This window comes from Oxyura jamaicensis, chromosome 4, assembly GCF_011077185.1.
Source record: "Oxyura jamaicensis isolate SHBP4307 breed ruddy duck chromosome 4, BPBGC_Ojam_1.0, whole genome shotgun sequence".
NCBI lineage: Eukaryota > Metazoa > Chordata > Aves > Anseriformes > Anatidae > Oxyura > Oxyura jamaicensis.
The window spans coordinates 51,809,592-51,824,860 of record NC_048896.1 but is presented as its reverse complement, the minus strand read 5'-3'; the positions used below and the strand labels follow the sequence as shown (position 1 = coordinate 51,824,860).

At 40.8% G+C, this 15,269-nt stretch overlaps 1 long non-coding RNA gene across 1 annotated transcript in view; it reads left to right on the top strand.

The window, feature by feature from the left end:
* Nucleotides 1–7,556, top strand: part of LOC118167021 — a 36,854-nt gene extending 29,298 nt beyond the window's left edge. Inside the window, exon 3 of the long non-coding RNA XR_004750883.1 lies at nucleotides 7,368–7,556. This is a non-coding gene — a long non-coding RNA (uncharacterized LOC118167021). The remainder of the gene's footprint in view (nucleotides 1–7,367) is intronic.
* Nucleotides 7,557–15,269: the final 7,713 nt, after the last annotated feature.

The following is a 15,269-nucleotide window of genomic DNA, read 5'->3' as shown; positions in this document are numbered from 1 at the left end:
TCCGGGCCTGTCAAGCAGGCAGGGATTGCAAAAGAGAGAGGAGGTTGCTCTTCAAGCACCGCTCCAGCACCTGTGGGCTTCCCGCCCTCCTCTCTGCTCCTGGCTGCCGTGCACCACCTAATTGCCAAAAACATTTCCAGTAATAAGCTGAGGAAGAGGAGATGCGTGCTGCCTGTGTAAGCAGCTTCATGGTGTCTCCCCTAGACATCAGTCTTTGTCAAAATCCAGATTCTGGTGAATTACTGGTAGCTGGCAATGGTGAATCTTTCTCTTCAGGCTGGTGGAAGCTGCCAAAGTGACTAACTGCTGCTCTGCTTGTGCAGCTAATAATTTTTCTTATCACATTGATATTTTCATAGGTCACCAGGTAGTTTCTTAGCTAGAGTAGTGAAGAAATGGGTCAGCAATTCATTTAATGACCAGCTTGTTAATAGATTTAAAATGCTCGAATGACTGAACTAGCTAAATTGGAACTGGTTGCTTATTATTGGCAATTTACCTTTACACACTGCTTAAAACAGCAGGAAAAAAGCAAAGTCACTACACTGCACCTACAAGAGGATAAAGAGGAGCTTTGGCAGCAGTGAGAGGGTGATTAAATATTTTGGGGAGGCACTCTTTCATATGGAGCCACAGCCACAGATGATTGTTCTTACCAGACAGACGCATTAGAGGTGAGGCTCGTTCATGTGTTTAAGATTTTCCCATTGAAAGGTTACACAAGTTCCAAGTATTAGTAACAGTGTGCAACTGATAGAGGTGCTTTCCATTATTATTCATCCATGTTGCAGCAGTGCCTAGCATTCCCAGTCCGGGGCCAGATCTCCTTCACGCCCAAAGTATCAGCAGACAAAACCTGTTCCAAAGAGCTGACAATTTAATTTACCAGGGTAGGCACTGCTTGGTCAGCTTAAACATGGTGTGGATACTGCAGTGCTGGGAAAAGTGGGAGCACCTGGTTGGACATGATGGGTTTTACAGAGCAATTCCTGCCACACTTTCAGCACCGTGCTCACTGTTGCTACTTCTACAGTGCTAGGAGAAGCACTTCTTTCTGTTTTAATGAGTACATGATCAGGTCCCAGCACTATTGCTGTTGTCCAGCCTAAGTTTGTCTTTAGCCCTAGTCAGCAGTAGGGGAAGTCATAGTTTTTAACAGGATTTTTATCTGACATTGATTTAATGTATAAAGTATGTTACCCTCCCTTCCATTTCTTCCCCACCTCTTTCCCAAGTTTGCCACTCTCAGCCTTTCTAATGCCACATGGACTGCAAACATTTTCTCTCCCTTTACCATGCTCGGCATAGTTGGCTATTTTGCCCCCATTCTGTAGAATTAGCCCAAGTTACTCAACCCTTCACTTTCAAAAACATAAGATAGAGTGGAAGTAAAAAGTTTTTTTTTTTTTGCTGCCATTTTATCTCATATTTTTAAAGCAGAAGACAGCATCCTTTCTTCTTTTCCCTTCCAGTCTTTCAACATTGAATGTAGCATTTCCTGCTTGTGTCCCCATAAGCTACTTTTGACAGATGTTCAGCTAATAACTCATCGTTACCCCTCGAGAACAAGATAACCACCCAATGGTGTGTATCCAATTAATGATTTCTGAGTCAAATTGAAGTTCAGGAAAGGTGACTTGGTGCTATGTAACATTTTAATTAAGACTTTAGAGTGATACAAAGGTAGTTTGGCACACATTTGGCAAGTTCATTGCTCAGAATGTATCTGTCCCTGCAAAATCAACCAAAAGCAGGTATGCTTCTAGCAGACAATGTGTCTTTTTTTTTTTTTTTTTTTTTTTTTTTTACATTTTGAACGTGTTTTCTCAGTTGCATCAATGACAACAAAAGGAGGGGGTCCAAATTCAGCCTGCATTGAAAACGAGTGTCTCACTACCTGCAACTGCATAAAGATAGCGATCACCTCGCTGTAAACAAACTTGTGCATTTGGAAACCAGGACAGCCACAGACACAGAGGGTCTTTGTGAGGTGGGTGGATGCTATCTGGTAATTTCATAGTCTTTTGAGTACTTACTGTGATCCTCAATGCACCTTAGCAAAAAGAAATCTTTTCTCAGGTGAGACAAATGTGAGTCCTGTGTGTTTTCAGGGGTTGTTACCCAGCTGGAAATGTCTGTGCGTGCTTTAGGCACTATTTCATTGAATTTTTATGTTGTAAAGGGCATTTCTGAGTACCCAGCCAGGCTGTTTGCTAATGCCCTTTTTTAATCACAGAAATGTTTACATCACTGAGGCTCCGGGATGTCATCAGTGCCACATCTTCAGAAAAACAGAAATGTTTTGTAATGCTGCGGCCACTTGACTCATGCTCTTCTTGTTCCTTTTTCCTATGAGAACTCCAACAACAACAACACCACCACCACAGCAGATAAACCTTTGAGAGTGGTGGAGTACGTTGCTGGCTTGTGATAGAGCTTACATTAAAAACTGGTGCCAATGCAGCTTGTCTGCTACTGAAGTCAGCAGATGATGGGACTGCCCTGAAGTGCAGAGAGGGACATGTGCCCGTCAAGTTCTGCTGGTCCTTTCATGTCTTATTCCTACTCCTGACAGATGCTGGGAAAGGACAGATACAATTTTCCCACAGAACACCGTGAAAGAAGGGGAAATCGCCCTGCAATGCAATTTGCTGCAGCGTTAAAAGACACATGAAGAGTCCCCAGGTGAAAGGATGGTGGGCAAAGCTCACGGGCAGCTCCCAAGGGCAGCTCCCAAAGCCAGCCCAAGTGCTGAATGTGCCAGTGCTTCCTGTGGGCTGCAGAGGTATCGAGCTGCTGAGTCAGGGCTGAAACACGCAGCACACACGTACAGGCACCCTCATGGATCTGCGAGCGCATGCCCCCTTGCACATGTTTCAGAGCAAGCTTTGCCCATGTGAGTTGCTGCAAATAAAGCTCTCTCTCCAGCAAGCTCTCTTAACTCTGGGCTATGTAAAAAGGCAAGTTATGTTTTGTTTCAGACACAGACATGCTCAAGGAAAAGATTTACACCTTTCAGATACCGATGCCACCAGTACAAACTAGAACAATGCGTGAAACAGTGAGATATTGGTCCAAAGTGGGTACCGTAAAATAGCCCGGCTGACATTAGAGGGATAATAAAAATATAAAACCAAGTACCTGCCATTTTTATGACCTCTCTGATTAACTGGGATTGTAAATTTCTGCCTTTTTATTGCCTTGTTCCTTATTTCCAACTTGCATGTAATAGGGACCATAAAATTGTGCCTAAAATATTTTCAGAACTTCAGTAGGAACAGAAAGGAATTATGAAATTCTTCTTTAAAATATCCAGATGTCTTTTCCATTTAATCAAAATGAAAAAATTCAAAGAAAGACTTACAGCATCTAAAAACTCACCCAAAATGATAAAGAAAAGGTCACAAGTAGTGGACGTGATTGAGGAAGATGCTTAAAAATCCTGTAGTCACTCATACAGAAAAATCAGCTGAGGAGATAACACCACATAAACTATAGCAAGCTTAGCTCTTTGGTTTTGTTTTGAGAAACACAGTGCCATTCATTAAATAAACATTTCTCCTGTAGTTCCTCCCTGGTCACTGAATAAACACAGACAATTGCTTAAGTAGCTGAATGCTTAAAAATAAAGAATTTAGACCTTAGAAAGCCTGCTCTTATCCCAGGCGGCCAAGCAGCGAGGGATGCCCAGGCTCCTCCAGCATGGGGAAGGCTTGTGCCGAGAGGATGGGCCCATCCCTGTCCCTGTCCCTCTCCCTCTCCCTGTCCCTGTCCCTGTCCCCAGCCAGAGGGAAGTGCTGCTCCACCTGGGTGGTGTTTGAAAACGATGCAAAGCGCCCTGGCAGACATTAATCCATTAGCACCTCAGACAAGGAACCCCCTGGCCTGCATCATGCAATGCCAGGCATTGATTTTCAGGCACTTGTGTTAATTCCAACAGTGCAGCTATTGTGACAGAAATGTACAGGCTATCAGTCTCTTGCATTTGGATCCTTTGAGGCCAGTGGTAGGGCGAAACTGAAAGAGAGTGCACCAGCTGAAAAAGAGGCTGGGTCGGTTTCCTGATATTTTCCTTATGAATAATGGTTTTGCATATTTGCAGAGCAGCACAGCAGATTGTTAGTCAAAGGCTTGCCCCATTCTTTGAGAACAGTTGTGTGAATGACATATTGCAATGCTCAGGGTCTGAGCTGCAATTAGAGACTGAATGGTTTAAATACAAATTTTCTGCAGGGTTGCCATATCTCTTAAACTTGTACTGTGAGTGCACATGGTGTAAAAAATCCAAGATGAATGTAAGCAACTGGCAGTTCACTGGGGCATGGCACTTGTGTTGGCAGGAGAGGTCCCATCCTGCTCCGCACGAGAGGACTGGGAATATGTCCACCCAAGAGGGGGACCCCTGATCGAGCTGTCACCCACGTCTGGGCACAGTGAGCTAGGGAAACAAGCTGGTTCGGATGCCTCACCATGGGATGGGGAGATTGCTCAGATGTCTCTTCTAGGGGAGCTGGCTGTAGTCTGCAGGCTGGGGAATATGGTCTTCTGTAAGTAAATGAGTGTTATAGGCACAGGAGGGAAGCAGAGCTCACAGTGCAGAGAGAGGTGCGACAGGAGGAACAGTGAAAGTGTAATGCTGAGAAGAATGCCTGTGCAATTTGGAAAAGCACTTTGGAAAATGGAAATTCTGCGTGACTGCTCCTGGGAGCAAAAGAAGAAATACTGCCGGGCATCCAGCACAGGGATCATAGGCCTGTCTGGTCACAGGCACTTAATTTACAAGCATGGCTAATAGACGTGCATTCAGCAACTTAAAGAGGGGAAAAAGCAGTAAGGCAGTGAATTATCTTTACATGACGCTTGAGTACTGTGTGTCTTACGTGGAGGTGCCTATTAATTAGCTGTCACTTTCAAGCCAATGTTTGCTTAAGATTTGTCTTGAACAAAAATACAGTGTTCTAGACAAACAGAAACATTTCTTTTAAAGAGACAATGAAAATTGAAGTTGATGAAGGAGAAGATTGAAAAGCACAAATCCGCCTTGGGTGTAGTCATTGGTGCACTTAGTAAAATGAAGGGTAGAGAAACAAGGTTCTTGAGAAAAAGCAAAGTACATTTTTAAACCCTTCTTATTTTTTATTTGTAGGGTGCTTCAACTGTTTGAATGTATTTTCTCTGCTGCGAACGATGTGTAAGGAAAGTATAAAATCTGAAAATCCCATTCGTACAATAGTACTCTACCATAAAAAACACAACAACACATACAAACTGTAATGCGAGCCATAAGATTTTTCCAGCCACACCTCAAATCTGAAGATGAACTTTGATGTCCTAAAATAATGCAGCTTAAATGTTCCTTGATACTTTTTTTTTAGCTGGGGCAGCTCTCATTTGATCCTCCCATCCAAGTCCCTTTCTGTACCTGTGAATTAAAATATTCTCTACTTTTTCCTTTGCATATTTTCACTGTAATTACTGAACTTCACAAATTACTAATATAGAGTCCAGACTATAAAGAAACATTAAAGACTAGCTTTTTTACAGGTGCTTAGATACATAAAGATGCAAATAAGCACTAACACTTTTAAGAGTGTGGATATCTGATCTGGGACAAGTTTGGTTCCTAGAGGCTTTGAAAAAGTGTGCTTTCTTAGTTGATCATTTAAATGCCTTTAAAGCATTTAGCTCCATAAGCCCAGATCTATCCCAGTGTTATGAACAGTCTTTTAAAATGCTCTACACAGAGATTGCTTTTATATTGTATGTACAAACCAGAGGCTAAATGGAGGCTTTTGGGCTATCTGTCAGTCTGCATTTCAAGCATGTGGGTTTTTAACTAGAGGCCCTCCCTCAAAAAAGTGCCAGGATTTCTAAAGGCACTTTTGGTCAGAAACTGAGACCAAAGCACTGGAAACACAGATATTATTTTAAAGTGAACCTCAGCATATTTTTGAAACCTGATTTTAAAAATATACATAATTAAGCTATCATTCATAGTACCATATAGTGAATATCAGTTTGATCATCACAGATGCTATGTGATACATGCCCTTGCCAGTACAGTAGCGTTAAGCACACAGACCACTAACTCTGCAAGCTTTCTGGTCTTTGCAATACCAAGGAGGCTATTTCAGCAATTTGCGAACCTTTGTTTTTTTGCTATCTGAAATCATTCAGATGCCACTCTAAAACCTGTAAAGTCCTGTTCTTGGACCCTCATTTTTAATAGGCAATGCAAACAGTAGCTTGCCTACAATGTCTCTGAAAACAGGGTCCTGTCCCTGCGCATGGTATATTTAAACGCTGACCAGGTTTTCATGCGGGTGATAGTATTTTTGTGCTACTCATCCAAAATACTATCAGTCACAATCCAGGGAGGGATGTGCAGTTAAGACAGAAAGTATCACTTCTCAGCACCCTGTGTTTAAACCTATTTTGTGGGTCAATATAATTGACTGTAGCACAGCAAGACTACCTGAAGAAAATAACAAATTCTGCCTTTTGTCTTCTCTGTTACTTTATTTTTGTTTCTTTCTCTCTGAAAAACACCTTTCTTCATTTTCTGTGAGAAACCTGCCTGTTTATTACATTCTTAAAGTAAGTGTATGTATTCTATTTATTTCATTTTGTCTGATGATACAGAACAGTTTCATATGCCAGTTGTTATATAGCTGCCACTGACTAAAACCTTACAATTTGATGATGATGTGCAAGTGCTGAGCTTCCCAAATGTCCTTTTTGGAGACTCTAATAAAATGTATAAAAAGCACTGAGTTTACCAAAATGCAAGTCGCTGCTTATGTCCACTTCCTCTTGCTTGAGGTCGGTATGGAGAGAAATCCCTTCTGAAGCGCTGGGTTAGCTGTGAGGTGTATGTGCACTCATTCCTCCTATTGCTCCTCTCTTGGACACGTGTCCCCATCCCTGACGTAATCACACCTCCCTGGCAAAGCATAGGGGCACCAAGTGTGGTGTGAAGGGAGAATTTCCTGGGCCTCATTTTCACAGCATCACAGAATGGTTTGGGTTGGAAGGGACCTTAAAGCCTATCCAGTTCCAACCCCCTGACAGGGGCAGGGACACCTCCCAGCAGACCAGGTTGCTCAAATCCATTGCCTGTGTGCATTTCTCTGAAGATTGATGTACTGTCTGCAATTGTTTCACTTACGTGCACTCCGTGTATGAGGGAAGCAGTGTTATAATTCTGCAGGAAGGGGCATTCATCCAGTCACCAGCAGAGGCATCAAGAGGTCAATGCTAATGCCTGCTAATGGAAACCATGGTGGAAAGAATTATAGATATGATCATATAGGAAATAAAGGCTTCCTGGAAGCGAACGTGTAATTCCTCTGTTAATCTATTTTCAGGGTGCTTAATTGTGCAGCTTCACTTCTCCTACCACGTCTACATAAGTCAATCCACACGTAGCCTGTGTCTCAGAGAAGCTGAGGGCCTGCAAACCCGATGAAGGTCAGGACAGGAAGATCTCCGCTTGGCATCAATCCTTATAACTTTATATTCACGTAGTGAGAGGAGTGCGGAGTTCATTTGAGCTATACAGCTCAAATTTTGAGAATGCAAATATTTGGCACTCACAAAAAAAGAAAAAAAAAAAAAAAAAAGATGCATGGCAAATATAGGAGGTGTATTTAAAGCCTGTAAATCGTTTGGGTGGATGGCACAGAGCTACCACACGTTTCCAAGCTGGGGCACTGCTCAGATCGGGCGGGCAGCTGAGGGGGAATTTTTCACCTCAGAGGAGCTGGAACGACAGACACAGAAAAGAAAGTGCAGGATGAATACTTAAAAGCAAACTGGTACATGCACTTCTGCTTTTTGAAGATATAATCTCAGAAATATGTGCCTTGCCTGAGGAGTCAGCATCCGAGCGAGAGGCTGGCTCAGCCCAGCTGGGAGGGCAGCGCAGCGGCTGCACCTCCCTCTGGCTGGGGCGTGCGGGCTGCTTTCCACACTGTGTGCCATCGCCTCCGATGCTTGCAGGCTAATACACGGGCAGACATGAGTGAAGCTCCCCACAGAGAAGGCAGATCGAAATGATCGTGCCGCCTCCTGTGATGACTGCACCACTGCAAGCCACTGAGATGAGGTGAGAGGATGAAGAGGTCCTAAGGACGTTTTAAACTCATAAAGCTTCCTAATCCCTATTCTGAATAATCCTCTAGGAAGCTTACATTCATTTAAATTTCATATAATCTCATTGCCCAAGATGATATCTGTTACCCCAGTATTAGTACTGGAGAGATCAATGCTGGAAATGCCGGCATTTAATTAGGAAAGCAGGTTTGGAGCTGCGCGTATGAGTCATGGCTGGGTGCAGATCATGGTGTAGGAACCGCTGGGTGACAACCATATCCTGTCACTTCCCCAAAGCGCCTTGGTTGCGATTTAACTGTATGCATTTAAGACACAACTACAAGCTGGTTTCTGACCACCCAAGCAGTCAGCTTGCCCAGCAGTGCTGGAAGCAGGGTGGCCAAGTCGCTGTAGGCCTCGGGGTTTCGGCCCATTATAGTAGCGCTCCTCACTCCACTGGGGCTGAGGAACGGCCAGGTAAGGATGTGGCATGGAAAACACAACCCTCCTCATCCATTTGTGTCAGTTCTGCCTCCGCAGTTCTGCTGTGTCAGGTCTCTGCTGCCCGCTTCTACTTGCCACGAGGCTGTAAAACACCACGCAGCCAAACCGGCAAGGGACTATCACATCGTAATTTTCTTTCATTTGTTGAGAGTATTTCCTTCACTTTTTGAAAAGAATTGAGAAGAATTGAAAAGAGAATTTCCTTCACTTTTTTTTTTGGTTTGGTAGTGGGGTATGTGTATGAAAAGTACTTCTGGTGGGGCAGGGGACAGGCCTCTGCAGTCATGCAATGGCCGGAGCTGAGCGCCTGTGGCCTTCTCATTCTGCCCGTACTTGTCCCTCCTGTCCCACCGTTGTGTGGCTTGCTAAGGGAACACCATATCTGCTCCTGCTCGTCCAGATATACGCACCTTATGTGCACTGGTCTGGTCACTGCCAGTTCCCATGGGGGGCTCACAGGCTGTCTCTGCATGCCCAGCACTGCCCAGCTCTTCTGTCATTTCTGTCTGCGCCATGCGAACAGCCTACACATAACGCTCTGCCCCTTTTTCTGAGAGCTGTAAAATTGATACCCATCAAGCTAACTTTTCAAAAATAGTCCAGTTGTTGGGAACAGCTCTCAGTACTCTTACTAAGTATACTCTTAGTAAGTATCTCCTTACCTAGTATAGCCCAACTCTGTACTACTAAGAGCCTCTCAGTCAGTAAGTGCTGAAATGCCACGCCAATTTTCAAGCCCATGTGACTTCCAGGCTACACAGAAAATCTTACTCTTACACAGAAATCCTGCTTCAGCCTTGCTTTGTGTCTAGGCAAATTTCTATTTGCTTACTGAACATAGATGAGCCCTGGGCAGTGCTGTGACATATGGTTTACATAGATCTTGTCTCATTAATTCTGGGAGAAAAACCTTGTGTCATTTAATTCCGAGGTGGACCTGAGGCATGGGTGGCCATTTCTTGCCATCCTAAAGCCAGACTTCCCATGGTTTTATCTGTTTTATCTTTTTTTGTGGCTTATTTGTGTATGGCTGTGGACTTTCAGAGGACTCTGAATATTAAATTAAATAAAAAGTTCTGCTCAGCTGGAGTTATAAGTTGTCTTTGATTTCCTGCAGGGGAATCTCAATGGACCAAGACATCTCCTTTTGGCTCCTGCTTTTTGTGATTTACCTGTTTTCCTTCTAGATTTGCAGGCCATATGGGCTGACTACAAAGCCAAACAGGGCACAAATATCTGGAAACGCACAAACAAGTATTGGAATAGAAAAAATGGAAGAGTAAAGAAAAACAAAAGATATAAATTCAGTTAAAAACTTTGACAGAAACTAGCCAATGTCTAAGATGTCTTTCAATCTGATTTTTTTTTCCAGAATCATAGCACTGCAAACTATGTAAATAAACAGTCACAAACTCATTATTTGTGCAGGTTTTGTTCATGGGTTTAATTTTTTACAAGTTTAAAAAATGAATCACCTTCATGCTGATGATTTGGAGCACAAGAAATAAAAATAGGCTTAAACAAAGGGAAGACTTGAAAGTGTGTTAGGAATACACTAGGCATGTGTGTTCTCCCACACACATAGTTCTCCCACACTAAGAATGTGAGAAAACAAAATGAAAAAAAAAATTTAAAAAAGAGTAAAATTTGGGAAAAATAACATACTTTTGATTAATGCATAACCTTTGATCTAAGGTTATCATGAAGACACACCAAGTAAAATAGAAAGTCAATGACTGACTGTCTCCAGAAAGAATTAAATATTGTTTTTAGAGAAAAGAAATGGACAGCAAATCACTGAAAAGAGGAGAAGAGGGTTTTAAATATAGTGTTAACCATAGATGAGGCCAATAAAAGAGAAGGGGAGAAAGGTCCAAAGAACTGAGGTTAGAAAGGTGATATTTAGAAATGGAAATATAAAAGTGAATGATGGCAAGAGTGTTATACAAGTGTATAAGGGTTAGAGATGAAAGAGAAAAGGGAAGGGTTTAGATGAAGATTATTAAATGTCAAATTGAGAATCTGAAAAGTATAGATCGGAAGGGAACACTAATAGAAGGAAAAAATGGAGACACGTGAAAAGGGAGAAAGATCACGTTTTATAATCAATTCTCTCAGATGTCCTGGGAGACTTCTGGGAATATCACAGCCTCTATTACTTGGTCTGTAAAATGAGGTAAATTTATCTAATTCACAGAATTTTTGACTGGATTAGCTTAGACCTATTTAAAACCATTTAACAAAGTTTGAAAAGAAATTATAGATGGGCAAAATGCAGTGAATGAGGAGGTAAAAATAAATATGGACATACTGGATGTTCTGGTCTAAATGCAGCAAGGATTTGGGAAGACCACTAAGTACAGCAACGCAGAACTTTGGGCCTGAGATCATGAGCACATGTACCAAGAGGTGATATCACCTGATACTTGAGCTGTTTCAGAAATATCACCTGCAAGAGACAACGTTAGAAATGTGCACTGAGGTGATGTTTCCCCTGTGCCCTTCAGGCACAAGGCTGAGGCAGTTGAGTGGGAGGTGGGATGGTGTGAAAGCCTATGAAGAAGTGCTTTCAGCCGAAATATTGTAAAATACAGTAAGGCATTTTAAAAATTGCTGGAAATGTGGCATCTTCTCACTGAACCAGTCTGAGTGGTATTCTCCCACTTGGCTGACCACAGCAATTTGTAATTTGCACTCTTCCATTACACTCAGGGAGCACAGGTGGCACTGTTACGAAAAAGCTAGCAATGCGCTCCTTGTTTCACCACCCTGCCTGAACCCAAAAGCTGTGTGGCTTTAGCTCGACCAACACAGTTCAACAGCTGCAGTTGTAAGAGAGAAAACACATCTCCTGAGGAGGAACTGGAGTAGCAAGAAAGGCAACGAGCTGCATGAGAATTTTAATCTTGTACAAAAGCAACGTGACTTTACCCCAGTGGAAGCGTATCAGTACGAGGGAACCACATCTCTGCTGCAGCTGTACAAAAGCAGTGTACAAAACCACGCAGTCAGACACTGAGCTGTTCTCATCTGTTGCGATGATTTTTTTCTATTGTTAATGGAGGTATCAATTAAAAGTAGGCTGTCACTCCTCACATGGCAAGCATTTCAATTAGAGGAGATTTGTTTGCCTATGAATTGACTGATTTGGGTTCTGATTTTCAAGAAAGGAAATTGCAATATAGGCATATTAAGGCATCTAAATGCAAATACTGACTTCCTTGTTTAAATATAAAAACTTATCTGGCAGTAGCACCATGTCATTCCCCATGAGAACTTTGCAAAGTCCATCTTTAATGATTGCTTCCTAAAAATTGTAAGCAACAGCTTTTGTTGATATGAAGAGAAGAAAACAATATGAAACGCTGTTATTGTATGCCACGGTTGCCCAACCACCACGTTTTATTTAGTTGTTGAGTAGGCTGATATTTATTCTACCATTTCAATGAACGCAACCACTAAGAAATCTTGAAGGTATTTTACTAATATTTTAATGTTGCAATTTAGTTTACATCTGCAAAAGTGTTTTAGTTAAATTTGACTAACTTGGTAGCTATTCTTCATTAAAACATTGGCTGGCTCCCTGAGCCAACATACTTCCCAGGTTGTTAAGAGAGAACAAAGGAAAATCATCTGAAATTAATACCTGCATATATGATTGGTATTTTCCACTATAAGCATACTAGCTAACAAAGCCACATGGCAATTTTAAAATCTGAAATAAAGACTCTGCATGATTGAGAAATCATCCTCAAGATTTGCATAATAAATAATGAAAAAGCACCTACTTATGTATTCTTTCAGATTGCTTATCTAGCAAAATCACTGATCTTGGTTATACATTTGGATTACTCTCTTATAAATCACTTACTTCCCCCCTCTTCAGTTTTTGCCTGTTTTGCTAAAGTAATTTCCTTTTACCATAAGGGGTGACTAATGTTCTTTTGAGAAACAATTATAAAAGGAGGTAAAGATTTATAGATCTGTAAAGTGTCCAGAACCACACACAACAGCAACATACAATTTTAACAATTTTAAAAACATACCTAATTTTGCACATTACAAGAATGACCAGGAGGAAGCTTTTGATTTTATCAAACATCTTTTTTCCCTTTTTCTCCCTCTCCCGCCCTCCCTTTTGTATTTTGGCCCTGTTTGGAAGTTGCTAATATTCTTAAGACTTCATATTTTCAGTTCATACTGCAAGAAGCAGCTTTGGGATACTGCAAGCAACCTCACCAACTTGACGTCTAAGCACATCATTATTATCTAACTATGGCAAAAAGTAGAAAAGCATCCAGGTAAAAGCCCATAGTTGTCCAAAGTAACTTCTGAGGTTTTAAAGAAAATGGCTACTTTAGTAACCTCCTTTTGTAAAAAAGGTTCTTATTTTTAAACATGGTGCAGTCTAAAGCAATGTTCTTCCTCCCCCTCTAATAAATACCACCACAGCCATATAAAGCTGTGAAGGTTTACCTAGACAATGTAAAAAAACCTCTAGCTCAGACTGTGTGCACAGGCTAAAATTACAAAGATTTGCATAGTTTACCACTTCCCTTTTTCACTGTGAGCATTTAGGATGCAAGGAGTCTGTGTTTCCCCTGTGAACAAATACCTGAAATACCAACGAGCTTCAAACTGGCTTTGTGTTTTCTGTTCAACAATAAGTGTGATCACAACCCAAGTGAAAAGGAATATTTGGTCTCCTAAATAATTGTGAAAGCTGCAGTGTTAGAATATAAAGCAGATGACCTAAAGAAATAATTTTAGTGTCTGCATTTTAGCTTGCCTTCTCAGAGTCAAAAAGGAGTCTAGAAAAAAAACATGCTCTCTTGAAGATTTGAGATATTCATGGCTTACCCATTTTTTAAAGTGAGATCTACAATTTACCTTCAAAGTTCAGGCCAAATTAATAATTCCTCCCTGTTGTTTTCATGAGTGTACAGCACTCGGTGATTAACTTCCTTCGTCGTCAGCTAATGACAGTATTTCATGTCTCCTGATCCTCACCTTGCAAAGACTGCAGTTCTTGTAGATTGAATCTGTGTCTAACCAAGATTTGCTGCTTACTTCCATCAGTTTTTCTCATTCAGGTCAACACCTCACACTCTGAATTCTCTTGGAAGGAAACAGAGAGCCTCCTTATCTGCATCCGGGGCCAATGAGATCTGCATAGACTTGAATCTTAAAGAATATATAGTTTACTATATGGTTAGTAGAAACTGCTCCATAAACTTGCCTTTAGCAGGAGAAACTGTTGCATAGAAAACCATGGAATTTAAATCATAAGATTAGGGTAGAAAAATTATCTTTAGGGGTCAATGAGATTTACATGAACTTAAAATAAGCTTAGCCAAAATAGAAAGTGCTTTTCATAAGCTTGTTCTATCATATTTAAGCAAGCAACACTTACTGATTTATTTGACACAGCTTCTGAATTTAAAAGATTTTGCATCCATATTTTAAAATAAATAGTTACAAGAGAATGCAGGGGGATGCCTCTTTCGCAAAATCTAAAAATATCTGTGTAGGACTTTATTTATTGGAAACTTTGAAAGAATTTTCTTATTTCATCAGCATGTCCTTTGGATGAAATTCATGTCATATTTTTCATAACAAGAAAGCACTTTTTTTTTTTTTTTGAGGTGTTCTAGTAAAACATTCATGGAGTTTTGCCATAGGAATTTTCTCACCTTGCCCCCAAAAGACCCCCCCCCAAAAAAAAACAACAACAACAACAACAAAAAAAAACAATCAAAAATATATTTTCATTGTCACATTTGGATACAGTGTCTTCTGAAATGGTTTTACAAATCGATACCATCCTCCACCAGAAAAGTAAACAAAGCTTTGCCGAGATGTTTATTGAAAACTGAAGATTGAAATAAACAAGCAATCTTGTTGATATATACTTAGGTGATGATCAGCAGAAAGCAGCTTTCATTTTCTTAAACTGTTGCTATGTTTACTATACTTGGTAATAAAACAAAGTTCCTCAGTTTGTCTTCATAGTTGTGCAGTCCTACATAGGCTTTGCTGTGGGCTTCAATGCACCAGTGCAGTTTATTATTACAGGTACCATTAACAAGGCTTCTGTTGGCATTAATGCATTTTGAAGCTAAGTAAATCACAGTACATTTACACCTCTTCAAGTATGCATTTCAAGCAATGTAATCATACCTTAGTCAAAAATCTCAATTTTATATGAGACAAGCAATTGTTTCCCATGGTTTAATTATAAGAACCATAATAAATTATACAGGTTTCCTAAAGGACACCATGTCTCATATAAGATTGAAATAAACAATTTGTTTTTGAGTTCATAAACTGCACAAACTGATTGTGTCCCCTTTATTAACTGTAGCAACACTCAGAATTGTACAGAAGAGCCTAGACCAAATCCAAATATCAAAAAGGCTGGGAGGGAGAAGAATGACCTTCCTTTTTTGATCCCTTCAAAGAACAAGTAAAGGTTTATTTGTCTTTTGACTATTTGATAAATGCTTATGCCACTTGTGCTTATCTCCACGTGAGCAGCTTTAAGAAAATGAAAGCTGCTTTCTGCTGTTCATCACCTAAGAATAAACTGTGGCTAGAACTTGAACAAGGAAGAGAAATTATTATAGAAAGAAAGAAAGAAAGAAAGAAAGAAAGAAAGAAAGAAAGAAAGA